This window comes from Talpa europaea (assembly GCF_964194135.1).
Source record: "Talpa europaea genome assembly, chromosome: 7".
NCBI classification, from domain to species: Eukaryota; Metazoa; Chordata; class Mammalia; order Eulipotyphla; family Talpidae; genus Talpa; species Talpa europaea.
The window spans coordinates 87,690,683-87,704,423 of NC_140074.1; the positions used below are offsets into that span (position 1 = coordinate 87,690,683).

The window sequence follows — 13,741 nt, forward strand, 5'->3', positions numbered from 1 at the left end:
ATGTTAAAAAAACTAGCAACAACAAATGTTGGCGAGGATGTGGAGAAAAAGGAACACTCCTGCACTGTTGGTGGGAGTGCAAACTGGTCCAGCCACTATGGAGAGCTGTGTGGAGATTTCTTGACCTACTAAAGATAGCGCTTCCATATGATCCAGCAATTCCACTCTTAGGTACTTACCCAAAGGACACAGAAACATCAATTCCAAAGAGCACCTACACACCTATGTTTATAGCAGCACTATTTACAATAGCTAAGCTATGGAAACAACCCAAATGCCCAAAAATAGATGATGGGATCAAGAAGATTTGGTACATATACACAATGGAATATTACTCAGCATTCAAAATAGATAAACACATGCAATTTGCAGCAACATGGATGGAGCTGGAAGGGATCATGCTCAGCGAAATAAGTCAGAAAGAAAAAGAAAAATACCGGATGGTCTCACTCATAGCAGGAATCTAGAAAACCTAAATAAGAGACCAGGAAAAAGACTAATCAATACAAAGTAAAAATCAAAATCAACAAGCAACTATAAACCAGAGACATACTACGGGGTGGGGGTGGGGAGAGGAAGGACTAGGGTCCAAATAAGGGGGAGGTGCAATTGTATGGGGAATATAAACAAAATGAAAATGTATACATTGTGCAAAAATGAAAAATGATGTAATTATATAAAGTATTAAAAAATAAAGAAATAGAAAATCTGAACAGCCCAATCACAAGAAAAGAAATTGAAACAGTAGTCAAAAACTTCACCCAAAACAAAAGTCTAGGACCACATGGTTTCAACGGTAAATTCTACCAAAGATTCAAATATATCGCTCATATGCATCCTGCTCAATTTTCAAAAAAAAAAAAAGAGGAAATGCTTCTTAATTCCTTCATGAGTGCAATACATTGTTGATACCAAAACCAGACAAAGACAGCACAAAAAAGAAAATTGCAGGCCAATTATCTCTGGTTAACAGAAATTCAAAATTATTCAACAAATTAATAAAATAAATTCAATACATTAAAAAGATCACATACCACAATCAAGTGTAATTTATTCCAGGGATGCAAGGGTTGTTCAATATATGCAAATCCATAAATGTAATACATCAAATCAATAAAAGACAAAAATCATATGACCATCTAAGGTGCATTAACATTTGATAAGCTGCACCATTCATTTAAGATTAAAAACTTTCATAAGATGGGTAGAGAAAAAACATACCTGAAGATAATAGAGACCATGTATGAAAAATCCATAGCTACCATCACAACTAAAGAGGAGGAAAAGAAAGCTTTTCCTTCAACATCAGGAAAAAAACATGGATAATAATTCTTACCGCTATCATTTAACACAGTATTGGAATCCTGGCTACAGTAATTAAGCAAGAAACATAAAACATCTAAATTGGAAAGGAAGAAATAAAAGTGTCACTATCTGAAAATGACATACAGAGAATTAAAGATACCATCAAAAACTTATAATAAATACAGAAAATTTTCAGGTTTCAAAATCAATATACAAAACTGGTTATACTTATATGCAAACATTTAACAAGCAGAAATGGAAATGAAAAATACCATTTATTTTACAATTGCATAAAAAATACCTCAGAATAAATTTAACTGAGGAGGTGAAAAAACATGAACACTGAAACCTAAAAGACACTGTTGAAAGAAACTGAAACAAAGTAATAGAAAGACATTCTGTTTGTGAGTCAGAAGAATAGTCTCAAAATGACCTTTTTACTTAAATTATTAGACGAATATAGCATAGTTCTCATTAAGATCCTGATGGCATTTGTCTCAGAAATAGAACAAAAAGTTCTAAAATTTATATAGAACCACAAAAGACCTTGAGTAACCTAATGGTCCTTAGGAAAAAGGAAAAAAGTGAAATTATCATGCTGTCTGACTTGAAACTATACAAAGCTCAGTAATCAAAACAGTATGGTATTGGAACAAAAAAGGCACACAGATCAATGGAATAGACTTGAGAGCCGGAAATAAAACTACACATATGTGATCAACTTATAACACAGGAACCAAGGAAAAGTTTCTCAAGAAGTAGTAGGGGTGAGGGGCGGTGGCGCCATGTCCGGCCGCGAAGGTGGCAAGAAGAAGCCCTTGAAGCAGCCCAAGAAGCAGGCCAAGGAGATGGACGAGATAAGGCATTCAAGCAGAAGCAGAAAGAAGAACAGAAGAAACTCGAGGAGCTAAAAGTGAAGGCTGCGGGGAAAGGCCCACTGGCCACAGGTGGAATTAACAAATCTGGCAAAAAGTAAGATGCTCCTTGTGCCTGAGGCAATGGTGGTCTTTAACTCTTTTCGTATTTCAACATGTGGATTCTTTGCCATAGTATCATTTGACGCCAATAGCTAGAATGAAGTGTCTTGGAGCCTGTTGTACATCTAAGAATAAACTTTTGTAAAAAAAAAAAATAAGAAAATAAGAAGTCATACACTAGCTCATCTTTAGTTCTTCTCACTTAGCCATTTCTACCTTACCTGTTAGGTCAGAGAAAAACCAGTGTAGAATCCTGCCAAAGTGTGCTCATCTTCATCTTTGTTCTATCTTGAATTCTGTACTACCTGGAATTAAACCAACTCATTTGAAATGACCAAAAAAAAAAAAAAGTAGTAGAAAAACTGGATAGCCACATTCAAAAGAATGAAACTAGATCGCTATCTTATACCATATCTTTATCTTCATATATGCTAAATTGAATTCAAAATGGATTAAGGACCTGAACATAAAATCTCTAAGCATAAAATGCATGGAAGAAAACATAGGTGATAAGTTCTATGACACTGGCCTTAGTGATCTTTGTGGACTCATCTCTACCAGCAAGAGAAATAAAAACTATAAACAAATGGGACTTCATCAAACAAAAAAAGTTTTACATTCTGAAGGAAACCATCATTAAAATGAAAAGGCAGCCTACCAAATGGGAGATCTGACAAAAGATTACTATCCAAAGTATATAAACAGCTAACCCAATTCAACAACAAAAATATACAACTCAATTAAAAAATGGGCAGAGGAACTATATAGATCAAAGAAAATATACAGATGGCAATTGAAAAATGAAAAGATGTCCTATATAACTTAGCATTAGGAGAATGCATATCAAAATAAAAAATGAAATTTCACCTTATATGGTTAGAATGGCTATGACCAAAAAGTGAAAAAACAAGAAGTATTGATGAGGTTGTAGAGAAAAAGAAGTTTCATGTAATGTTGGTAGGAATGCAAATTGATGCAGCCACTATGGAAAACAGCATAGAGAATCCTCAAAAAATAAAAAAATAGAACTATGATATAACCTAATAATCCTATTTCTGGGTATTTAGCCAAATAATATGAAAATACTAATTTAAAGATATATTCACCCCCATGTTTACTGCAGCACTACCCACACTAAGATATGGAAAAAACCCAGGTGCTCAACCAATGGATTAGATAAGGAAGATGTTGGCTGTATACACAATGGAATACTACTAAATACTAAAAGAAGATAAAATCTTGGCATTTGTGACAACATGGATGGTCTGTGAGGGGATTATGCTAAGTGAAATAAGTTAGAAGGAGAGAGACAATATGATTTCATTCATTTGTAGAATATAATGAAATAAAAACAAATGAAAAAGCAAAACAAAAACATGCTTAGATTGATGATAGACTGATGGTTACAGAGGGAAAAGGGGAGCTAGAAAGGAGGGGCCTGATTGGTTGGTGGTGGGTGGTGACTGGACATTTGGTGGTGGATGTAGTGTGAAATATAGAATTGGTGAGGTGAGAAACTGTATACATGAAATCAATACTGTCATAAATTAATGTTATCTTGAAAAAACAAAGAAACATTAGACATCAAACATACTTTAGACTAAATGTTCTTAACACATACACACATACATATATGTGCATTTGTGTATACACATGTACGTTATAGACACAACATGTATGTTACACATAACACAATGTATACATACATATCAGGTGTACATATATAACATTCTATCCAACAGTAGAACATACAATTCTTCTCAAGTGCTCACAGAACATTCTCCAGGATTGATCATATGACCTTTACAAATTTAGGATGACTGAAATCATACTATCTTTTTTGAACACAATTATATAAAGCTATATACAGTTTTAGGCCACAACTGTTTCAACTGTTTAAACTAGAAATCAACAAGGTGAAAGCAGGAAAATATATAAATACATAGAAACTAAACCACACACTTCTGAACAAATTGGTCAAAGAAGAAATCAGAAGGAGATTAAAAAAATCTTGAATTAAAATGGAACCATGACATGTCAAAATTCATTTAGTGCTGCAAAAGCACTTCTGAGAAATTTTTTATAGACTAGATACATATAAAGAAATTAGAAAGATATCTAATAAACAACATAAGTGTATGCCTCAAGGAGCTAATGAAAGAAATTAATCCCAAAGTCAGAAGAGGGAAGAAAATAATAACTGTAAGGGTGGAAGTAAATTACAGAGAAGAAAAAAATAGAAGGGATTAATAAAACTAAGAGTTGGTTTTCAAAAAGCCAAATAAAATTGGTAAGTTTTCAGACAAAGAACAAAAGAGGATTCCAAAAAAATTAGAAATGAAAGAAATTAGAATATTTAAATTGACACCACAGAAATACATATGATCTTAACATACTACTAAGAACAACTGCATGCCAACAAATTTGATAACACAGAATAGGCAAATTTCTAGAAACATACAACCAAGGTGACTCTAGAACAAACACATCATCTGAACAAAACAATAATGAGCAAAGAGACTGAATTAGAAATTAAAAACCTGCCCAAATCACACGATCTTCTCAACAGATGCAGGAGATGCAGCTAACAAAATGCAGCATCCTTTCATTGATAAAAGTCCTCAAATAATCAAGTATTGAGGGAGCATAACATAATAAAAGCCATATATAACAAGCCCAGAGCTAACATCATATTCAACAGTGAAAACCTGAAAACTATTCATCTAAGATAGGAAAAATAGAAGGGTGCCCACTTCAGCATTTTTATTCAACATAGTTCTGGAAATTCTAGTTAGAGCAACAAGGCAAGACAGAAATGAAAGGGATCTAGATCAGAAAGAAAGATGTAAAATTTAATAGATGAAAATATGATCTTGTATATAGAAAATCACAAGGATTCAAATGAAACAACATTTATAACCAATCAACAAATTCAATAAAGTCACAGGATACAGAATCAACAGACTGAAAATAGCTGCATTTTTATATACTAATGAGTAAACATCTGGAAGGAAAATAAAGACATCTATCTCATTCACAATAGTATCAGTAACAGTAAAATTCTTAGAAAGGTAAGCAGGAAAGCATTGGCCTACGCAAGGCAGCTGGAGGCTGGGGACCTTATGCCTCTCTTTTGGAACTGAGCAGAAGAGAGGGAGGACTCCTCCATCAAGGTGAACTGTGGGTCCCAGGAAAGTGCAGACCTGCCTGTGAGGCTGTTAGAAGCCTAAAACCCCTCATCCCCTTCTGGAACTGAGTAAAGACAGAGGGAGGGCTCTGCAAACAAAGATAGGGCATGTAGGGGAAGAGACCAGCAGTGTACAGACTCGGTGATCTTCAGGGATAGCATCCATCAACTCACCCACAGCATCACTATCCTTGTGGAGTCTACCGTAACAGTGTCAGACTTGGTCTGGCCACCAGTTCCCGACCTCCTAATAGGACAACCCTAAAGAGATGCCTGCCTGTACCAGTAGCACAGTGGCCCAATGCATAGAATAAATTAGAAAACAAACAACTGGGAGAAGGGAAAATACAAATAACCAAGCAAGCCCTCTGGGGAAGGACATACCACAAAATGAAAATCAGCCCCCAGAACTCAACAATGACATGGAAGAACTTCTCTGCCTGCCAGATAGAGAATTTAGAATTACCATGATTAAAAAACATGAAGATGAAAAGGAAAAGAATGATATCAGAAAAATAATTAATGAACTGAAGAATGAAATTAAGTCTTTAAAGAAGGGAATGTAGAAAACACAGGATATTGAAAGATTAATGGAGGCACTAAAAAACTCTGGGAAAATAACATGGCCAGAATTGATGAAATGGAAGAACAAATTAGTACTCTTGAAGATATGGATATACAAAGAACAGAAAAAAAAAAAAGGAAAGAGAAGTACAAAGGACAAAGAATGAAGCCCCACTTTGAGAACTGACATCACAAGGAAAGGAAATATAAGAGTTATAGGAATCCCAGAAGGTGAGGAGACAAAGGAACTGAGAAACTATTCAAGGAGATCATTGAAGAGAACTTCGCAAGCATGAAGAAAGAGATGAAAATAAATCTACAGAAAGCTAGAACAACACCAGATTACCACAATGAAATGAAAACTACAGCAAGGCATATAATAGTACAAGAGTCTAAGCCAAGGTAAAAATAATGAAGCTGATGAGGGAGAACAAAAAGATAAACTATGAAGGAAAACCAATCAGGCTGACATCAGACTTCTACAAAGAAACACTAAAGGCAAGAAGAGAATGGAGGGACATATTCAACAAACTCCAAGTCAACAAATGCCAACCAAGAATACTTTGTCCCACAAAGCTCTCCTTCCTCTATGAAGAAAAAATAAGGACCTTTTCAGACAAAAAGAATCTCCAGAAATGCATTACTAGTAAACCCCTACTCCAAAAAATACTACAAGATGAAATTTTGCCATTTGTGACAATGTAGATGGATCTGGAAGGGATTAAGCCAAGTGAAGTAAGTCAGACAAAAAGCAAACAACTTCATCTATGTGAATATAAAAAATAGACAAACCATGATAAACCTTAGAAATCTGAGTGCAGAATTAAGGCTACTGGAGGGGGAGGGTGAGAAAAGGGGCAGCAAAATAGAGAGGGGTCCCAATGGACATTGGTGGAGGATTTAGTATTTAGTATTTAGTTGGTGTATGATGACATACATCTGCAGAAATCTAAACATATACTTCTAAGTCATATATAGTGTTTAAACAAATTTTACCTAAAAAATAACTTAAAAGATATGAAAATAAATGCACAGAATAGACATGGGAGAGAACTGAATGGTCATTTGGAGATGGATATGCATGTTTCCTTAAAGAATAATGTTAACAGAGGTCAAGAGTTTGAGGTTATAATGGGAGATATGGGAGTATGAGCAATGGAAGTTGCAGGGTGAGGGTTGGACCTGACTAATTTATTCTCCAATGCATTAATTCACTGATTTGCATTTAATTTAAACCTCTGTTGTGGACAGTTTCTAATTTGAGCCCAAGAGACAAAAATTATGTAAAATACCATGGTGATCCCTTCAGTTGAATAAATAATAATTCATCAGAGGTAAAATGTTGAGTAAACAATACTTTCTTTGGAGGACACCAGGCACAACCAGGAGGGGTTCATGTGGAAACCACAATAAGGAAATGAATTGTGCCAATCACTTAGTGGATCTAGAAGTGGATTCTCCCCTAGTGGCTGCAGATCAGAGTTCATGATTGTGAAACCTTGAGAATGAGCTTGTGAGACTCTTACTGAAAACCCAACCCAGCCTAAGGTAATTCTGATTTATTAAACAAGGATTCGTTTTAACTCTTGAATGTGTGGACATTTGTTATAGATAACAATTGCACAGAAACATTTAATTTGAAAATAATAAGCATAGAGACAGATGGGGTATGGACACAGGTAGTTTGGTGGAGGTTAAAAAAAATTACAAAATATTTAAACAAAATATTTTGTAATTTTATAATTTTGTAATTTTATAATTTTGTAAAATTTTGTAATTTTATAATTTTGTAAAATTTTATAATTTTGTAAAATTATAAAATAATTAAACAAAAATTTTAAATTTAAACAAAAATTTAAAAAAATCCATAAATGATCTCTGATCAGTGATAGGTCTCCAGATATAAAAGTTTTCTTAAGATAGATGTGTATCCTCCTTGGTCATTTGAATTTATGTGAAATTGCATTACACACACACACACTAAAGTATTGTCTAATATTAAACTTGCTGTTAATTAAATTCTTATTCTTATGTGATAGTGATGTATTAATAGCCTGAGAAAGATCTATTGCATCACTTAAAACATAACATTAAATTTCACTATAATATTGCATGAAACACTTCCACTCCAGTGGACACATTTATATCACTGAATGCGTCTTTCTCCTGCTATTGCATGCATCATGGAAGGAGGAACTATGATTTGTACATGTTGATTTTCTGGTGGTTTTGAAACCCAAGACTGCTGTACCATCTTGACTGAACATTCTTAGCTTGGGTGGACAGTTGCTAAATCGCCCTTGCAAATGAAAGAAAATTATGACAATTTACATCTGTGCTTCCAGGGCTACAGTAATTACACAGGAGGCCACTAGACTGAGGTTATCTAATGCCTTGGCAGCCTGTGTAGGCTACCAGCACGTAATCCAGATTCAACACACTCAAACTGAGAAAGTAAAATTAAGAACAGTTGTTAAGAACAGTCAACAAGTTTTCAACACTAAAACAACTTCCTGAAATTACAGTAAATCAAATACTTTCCTTACGTGGCTTCCCATCTTCCACACCAAACCTCTGCTCCAGCTCCTGTAGCTGCGGTTCTAACCACGTTTCCTTCATCACCATCCTTTTGAATGTCTACTCAAATTAACCCTGAAAATCAGAATGTGCTTCAGCAGCACCTTTCACTCTGAGCACATCTCATTCCCTGACAATGGCACAGGTGCAGGGTGACCTGAGGACTTTGTGCTGACTCCCCCCGCCCCAATGACATGGAACATCAGCACCGCTGCCCTCACTGGACAGACTTCATTGGTATTTGCTCACCATAGCTCCTGTGCAGCTCCAGGTTCCCGCCAACACCGCACATGTGCACAAAGGACTTCTCCACGCTGCCCCTCCAGGGCAAATTCTGCAGTCACTGACCTCAGGACCACCAGCCTTGATTGCATCTCAACCAATGCACACACCTGAGTTCACAGTGCAGGCACGGTGGACTGCACAGTGACCTCCGGTGGTTGTCACCCTCCACATTTCATATTTCAGGTCAAAAACTGAGTACAGACAAAACTGCCCTACAATTTGCATCCAGAATATGGCCCTGTGCTTAAACGGGACTTGCAAAACTAATAGAAAATCTTTGATTTTGTATAACTGACCTTGTAGGCCCAGAAATTGCCCTGATACACACCTCAAAACCCAACCCATATCTCTCCTCTCTGAACAGATCAGAAAAGAGAGTCCTGGCAATCTGCCCTTGGGAGTCCACTGATGGCACTCACAATTGCAATTTTCTCATGTTCTTAATCAAATAAAGGAAGCCAAAAGTCTTACGATTCAGTCAGTGAATCTCTCTTTCTGGTTAAAATGGCACTTCCAAAGTAACAAGTAGCACAATGTCTTCCACACCCAGGGCATACTGTTATGCCCACATTAAAAATGAACATAATGGAGTGAGAACTGGGACACAGAAGATAAACGGACGACTCCAGCAAAGTACCTGAAGAAGAAAGCTGCCATAAAAGAGGACTAGAAGGGAGGAAAGCGCAGGACCCACAGAGTCGGCACTCTCTGACCGGCAGAGAGGAGGAAAAAAAAAACAAACTAAAACGACCAACAAGAACAAACTACACATCAAGCGGGACTGTGAGTGGAAAGGAACTATTTCAGCCACCACACCCCGTGAACGGGAGCTGTGGAGAACCCTGCAGGATTCGCCGCGGAGCTGAGCGAACGGCTCCGGGCGCCGTTAGAGAACAACAGAGACCCCCGGAGACCTGCACACAGCCCTGGGCCAGCTGGTAAGCTTGCGCGGAAAAGCGGCGCGCTTGAAAAGCAAACGCGGATTGTGGCTGCCCAGGTACCCGCACCTGCGACCTAGGCTTGCGGGGAGATGCACGGCGGCCCTCACTGAGGTGAAAGTCCCTCACTGAGCAATCAGAAACCAGGCGCCTGGACATGGGAGCAGGGTGCAAAAGGCGCCATTCCTGTGGCCACTGAACTGGGCTACAGCCCGCCTCCTGGACCTGAGGGCTTTGGAACTGAGACCCAGGGCATGAAATTTGGGGTGTGGGTCCTCCACGTCAGGGGGCACAAGGCAGACACAGCACCCCAAAGCCGTTGAGGTTTTCCCTACCATTCCCACTCTGTTCCTTGTCCCAAGGGGTAAAAAAAACAGCTCCCCAAGAATAATAGGAGAGATCTCTGGCGCCACCTAGCTTGAAACCGGCAGAAGGCTCCTGGAGGACCCCATGGCCAGCTGGGAAGTTAGCCCACCCAAGACCCCTTCAGACCAGCAGTCTGAGCCCACAGGGGGAGCGGGCACCCACGGCCGGGGCAGACCAGTTGTGCATAAGAGTGTGCCTGAGACTGGACGTGTAGGGAGTGCATCCCGCATCGCCATTTTAGAACAGGGACATTTCTTCAGTAAAGACTGCCTGCAGAAGGCTCCCTCAGGAGCCAGAGGTGAGTGGGGAAGCTCCCCCACGCCAGGCGCTTTCTGGCCTGCAGTCCAAACCCAGAGGGGGAGCGGGAACCCACCGCCGGGGCCGACCAAGCACACAGGGGAGTGTGTCCACACATCGGCATTTTAGAACAGGGACCTTTCTTCAGTAAAGACTGCTTGAAACAGACAGATGGCTCCTGGAAGAGCCAGAGGGGAGCGGAGAAGCTCACCCAAGATGCCGGGCAGTCCCAGCAACACACTGTCCCAATGCATATGACAAATTAGAAAACAGACAGTAGGGAGTAGAAGAACCACATGCAACCTAACAACTCCTCATGAAAAAAGCACACCACAAAAAGAAAACCAGCCCCCAGATTGCAACGACAGTAACTTGGAAGAACCTCTGAGCCTCCCAGAAAGAGAATTTAAAATTGCCGTGAATAAAAAAATGACAGAACTCATAAAGGAAAACAATGATCAGAAGAAGGAAATTGAGTCCCTAAAGAGGGAAAACAATGGCCAGAATAATGAAATTGCGTCCCTAAAGAGGGAAGCAAAAGAAATGCAGGAGATCAAAGAATTAATGGAGGAACTAAAGAACTCTGGGAAAAGCAATGAAAGCAGAATAGATGAAATGGAAGAACGAATAAGTACTCTTGAAGACACAGAAATAAAAAGAACCAAAACAGAAAAGGAAAGAGAAGTACGAAGGAAAAAGGATGAAGAAAGACTTCGGGAACTATCTGACTCCATGAGGAAAGGAAATATAAGAGTTATAGGAATCCCAGAAGGAGACGAGAGAGATGTAGGAACAGAGAAAATATTCAAGGAGATAATTGAAGAGAACTTCCCAAACGTGAAGAAGGAGCTGAAAATTGATATACAAGAAGCAAGAAGAACACCAAACTTCCACGACGAAAGGAAAAATACAGCAAGACACATAATAGTAAAGCTCCCAAGAATCCAGGACAAGGAAAAAATAATGAAGCTGATAAGAGGGAAGAAACAGATTAACATTCAAAGGAAAACCAATCAGACTGACATCAGACTTCTCTGAAGAAACACTACAGGCAAGGAGAGAGTGGAGGGACATAGTCAACAGACTCCAAGAAAACAGATGCCAACCCAGAATACTCTATCCCGCAAAGCTCTCCTTCCTCTATGAAGAAAGAATAAGGACCTTCCCAGACAAACAGAAACTCTGGAATTTCATTACGACTAAACCCCCACTCCAAAAAATACTACAAGGAATCCTAAAACCAGAACCTCAGAGGGACGAATAACAACGAAAGAAGGCCAAAAAATAAAAAGGTATTAAAAGAATAAATAAATAAAATCAAAGGAAAGACAAACACAATGGCAAATACAGATGTTAACATATCAATATTAACTCTAAATGTAAATGGACTAAACACTTCAATAAAAAGACACAGAGTTGCAGCCTGGATTAAGAAACAAAACCCAACCTTTTGCTGTCTCCAGGAAACACATTTAGCTACAAAAGATAAAAATAGGCTCAAAGTTAAAGGATGGAAAACAATCCTACAAGCAAATGGACCAAAAAAGAAAGCAGGAACAGCTATACTTATATCAGATAAAACAGATTTCAAACTCAAAAAGATAAAAAGAGACCCCAATGGTCACTACATTATGATCAAGGGGACAATACTTCAAGAAGAAATAACACTCATTAACATAAACTCACCAAACGAAGGAGCACCAAAATATATCAGACAACTGTTGTCATCTCTGTAAAACAGACATCAGAGAAAACACATACGTAGTGGGAGACTTCAACACACCACTATCAACAATGGATAGATCAACAAGACAAAAAATAAGCAAAGAAACTAAAGCTCTAAATAAGGACCTAGAGCATTTGGGCTTAACAGATATCTATAGAACACTAACCCCCCAAAAAACAGAGTACACATTTTTCTCAAGCGCACATGGATCATTCTCCAGGATCAATCACATACTGGGGCACAAGACAAACATCAACAGATACACCAAGATTGAAATCATACCAACCATCTTTTCTGACCATGAAGGCATCAAACTAGAAATAAACCATAAAAAGAAGGCAAGGAACTTTCCTACCTCATGGAGATTAAAAACCACACTACTGGAAGACCACTGGACTAATGAGGAGATCAAAGACGAAATTAAAAAATTCTTTGAATTGAATGACAAGGAGGACACCAATATCCTAAATGTATGGGATGCAGCAAAAGCAGTAATAAGAGGAAAATACATAGCAATAGAAGCTCACATCAAGAAACAAGAAAGAACTCAAAGAAACAACCTAATCTCGAAGCTCAAAGATCTAGAAAAAGAACAACAAAAAATCCCCAAAACCAGTAGAAGAAAAGAAATAATAAAAACCAAAGCAGAAATAAATGAAATTGAAACTAGAAAAACAATCCAAAAGATCAATGAAACCAAGAGCTGGTTCTTCAAAAAAATCAATAAAATAGACAAACCCCTAGCCAGGCTCACAAAGGAAAAAAGGGAGAAAGCACAAACAGGATCATAAATGAAAGAGGAGAAATCACAACGGACACAGCAGAAATCAAAAGAATAATCAGTAACTACTATGAACAGTTATATGGAAACAAGTTCAACAATCTGAGGAGATGGACAAATTCCTACAACTCTACAATCACCCAAAGCTAAATAAAGAAGAAATAGAACACCTAAACAGACCAATTACAAGCAGCGAAATTGAAATGGTAATCAAAAACCTCCCCAAAAACAAAAGCCCAGGACCTGATGGATTTACAAATGAATTCTACCAAACATTCAGAGACGAATTAGTGCCTATCCTTTACAAACTCTTCCAAAAAACTGAGAAGGAAGGGACAATACCAAACATGTTCTATGAAGCCAACATTACACTAATACCAAAACCGAACAAGGACAACACAAAAAAGGAAAACTACAGGCCAATCTCCCTAATGAACACTGATGCAAAAATCCTCAATAAAATTTTAGCTATCAGAATCCAACAATGTATCCATAAGATAATTCACCACAACCAAGTAGGATTCATTCCAGGGACCCAAGGATGGTTTAACAACCGAAAATCAATCAACGTTATCCAACACATCAACAAAAAGAAATATAAAAACCATATGATAATATCAATAGATGCTGAGAAAGCTTTTGACAAAGTGCAATACCCATTCATGATAAAAGCCCTTGAAATTCTTGGGATACAAGGAACATAACTCAACATCATAAAGGCCATCTATGACAAGCCAA

The 13,741-nt window shown here is 37.8% G+C and overlaps 1 pseudogene across 1 annotated transcript; it reads left to right on the plus strand.

Moving 5' to 3' along the window:
• Window positions 1-2,090: 2,090 nt before the first annotated feature.
• Window positions 2,091-2,837, plus strand: LOC311173601 (translation machinery-associated protein 7-like; annotated as a pseudogene). The gene has a single exon. The product of its transcript is annotated as a translation machinery-associated protein 7-like (transcript).
• The last annotated feature ends 10,904 nt before the right edge of the window (window positions 2,838-13,741 follow it).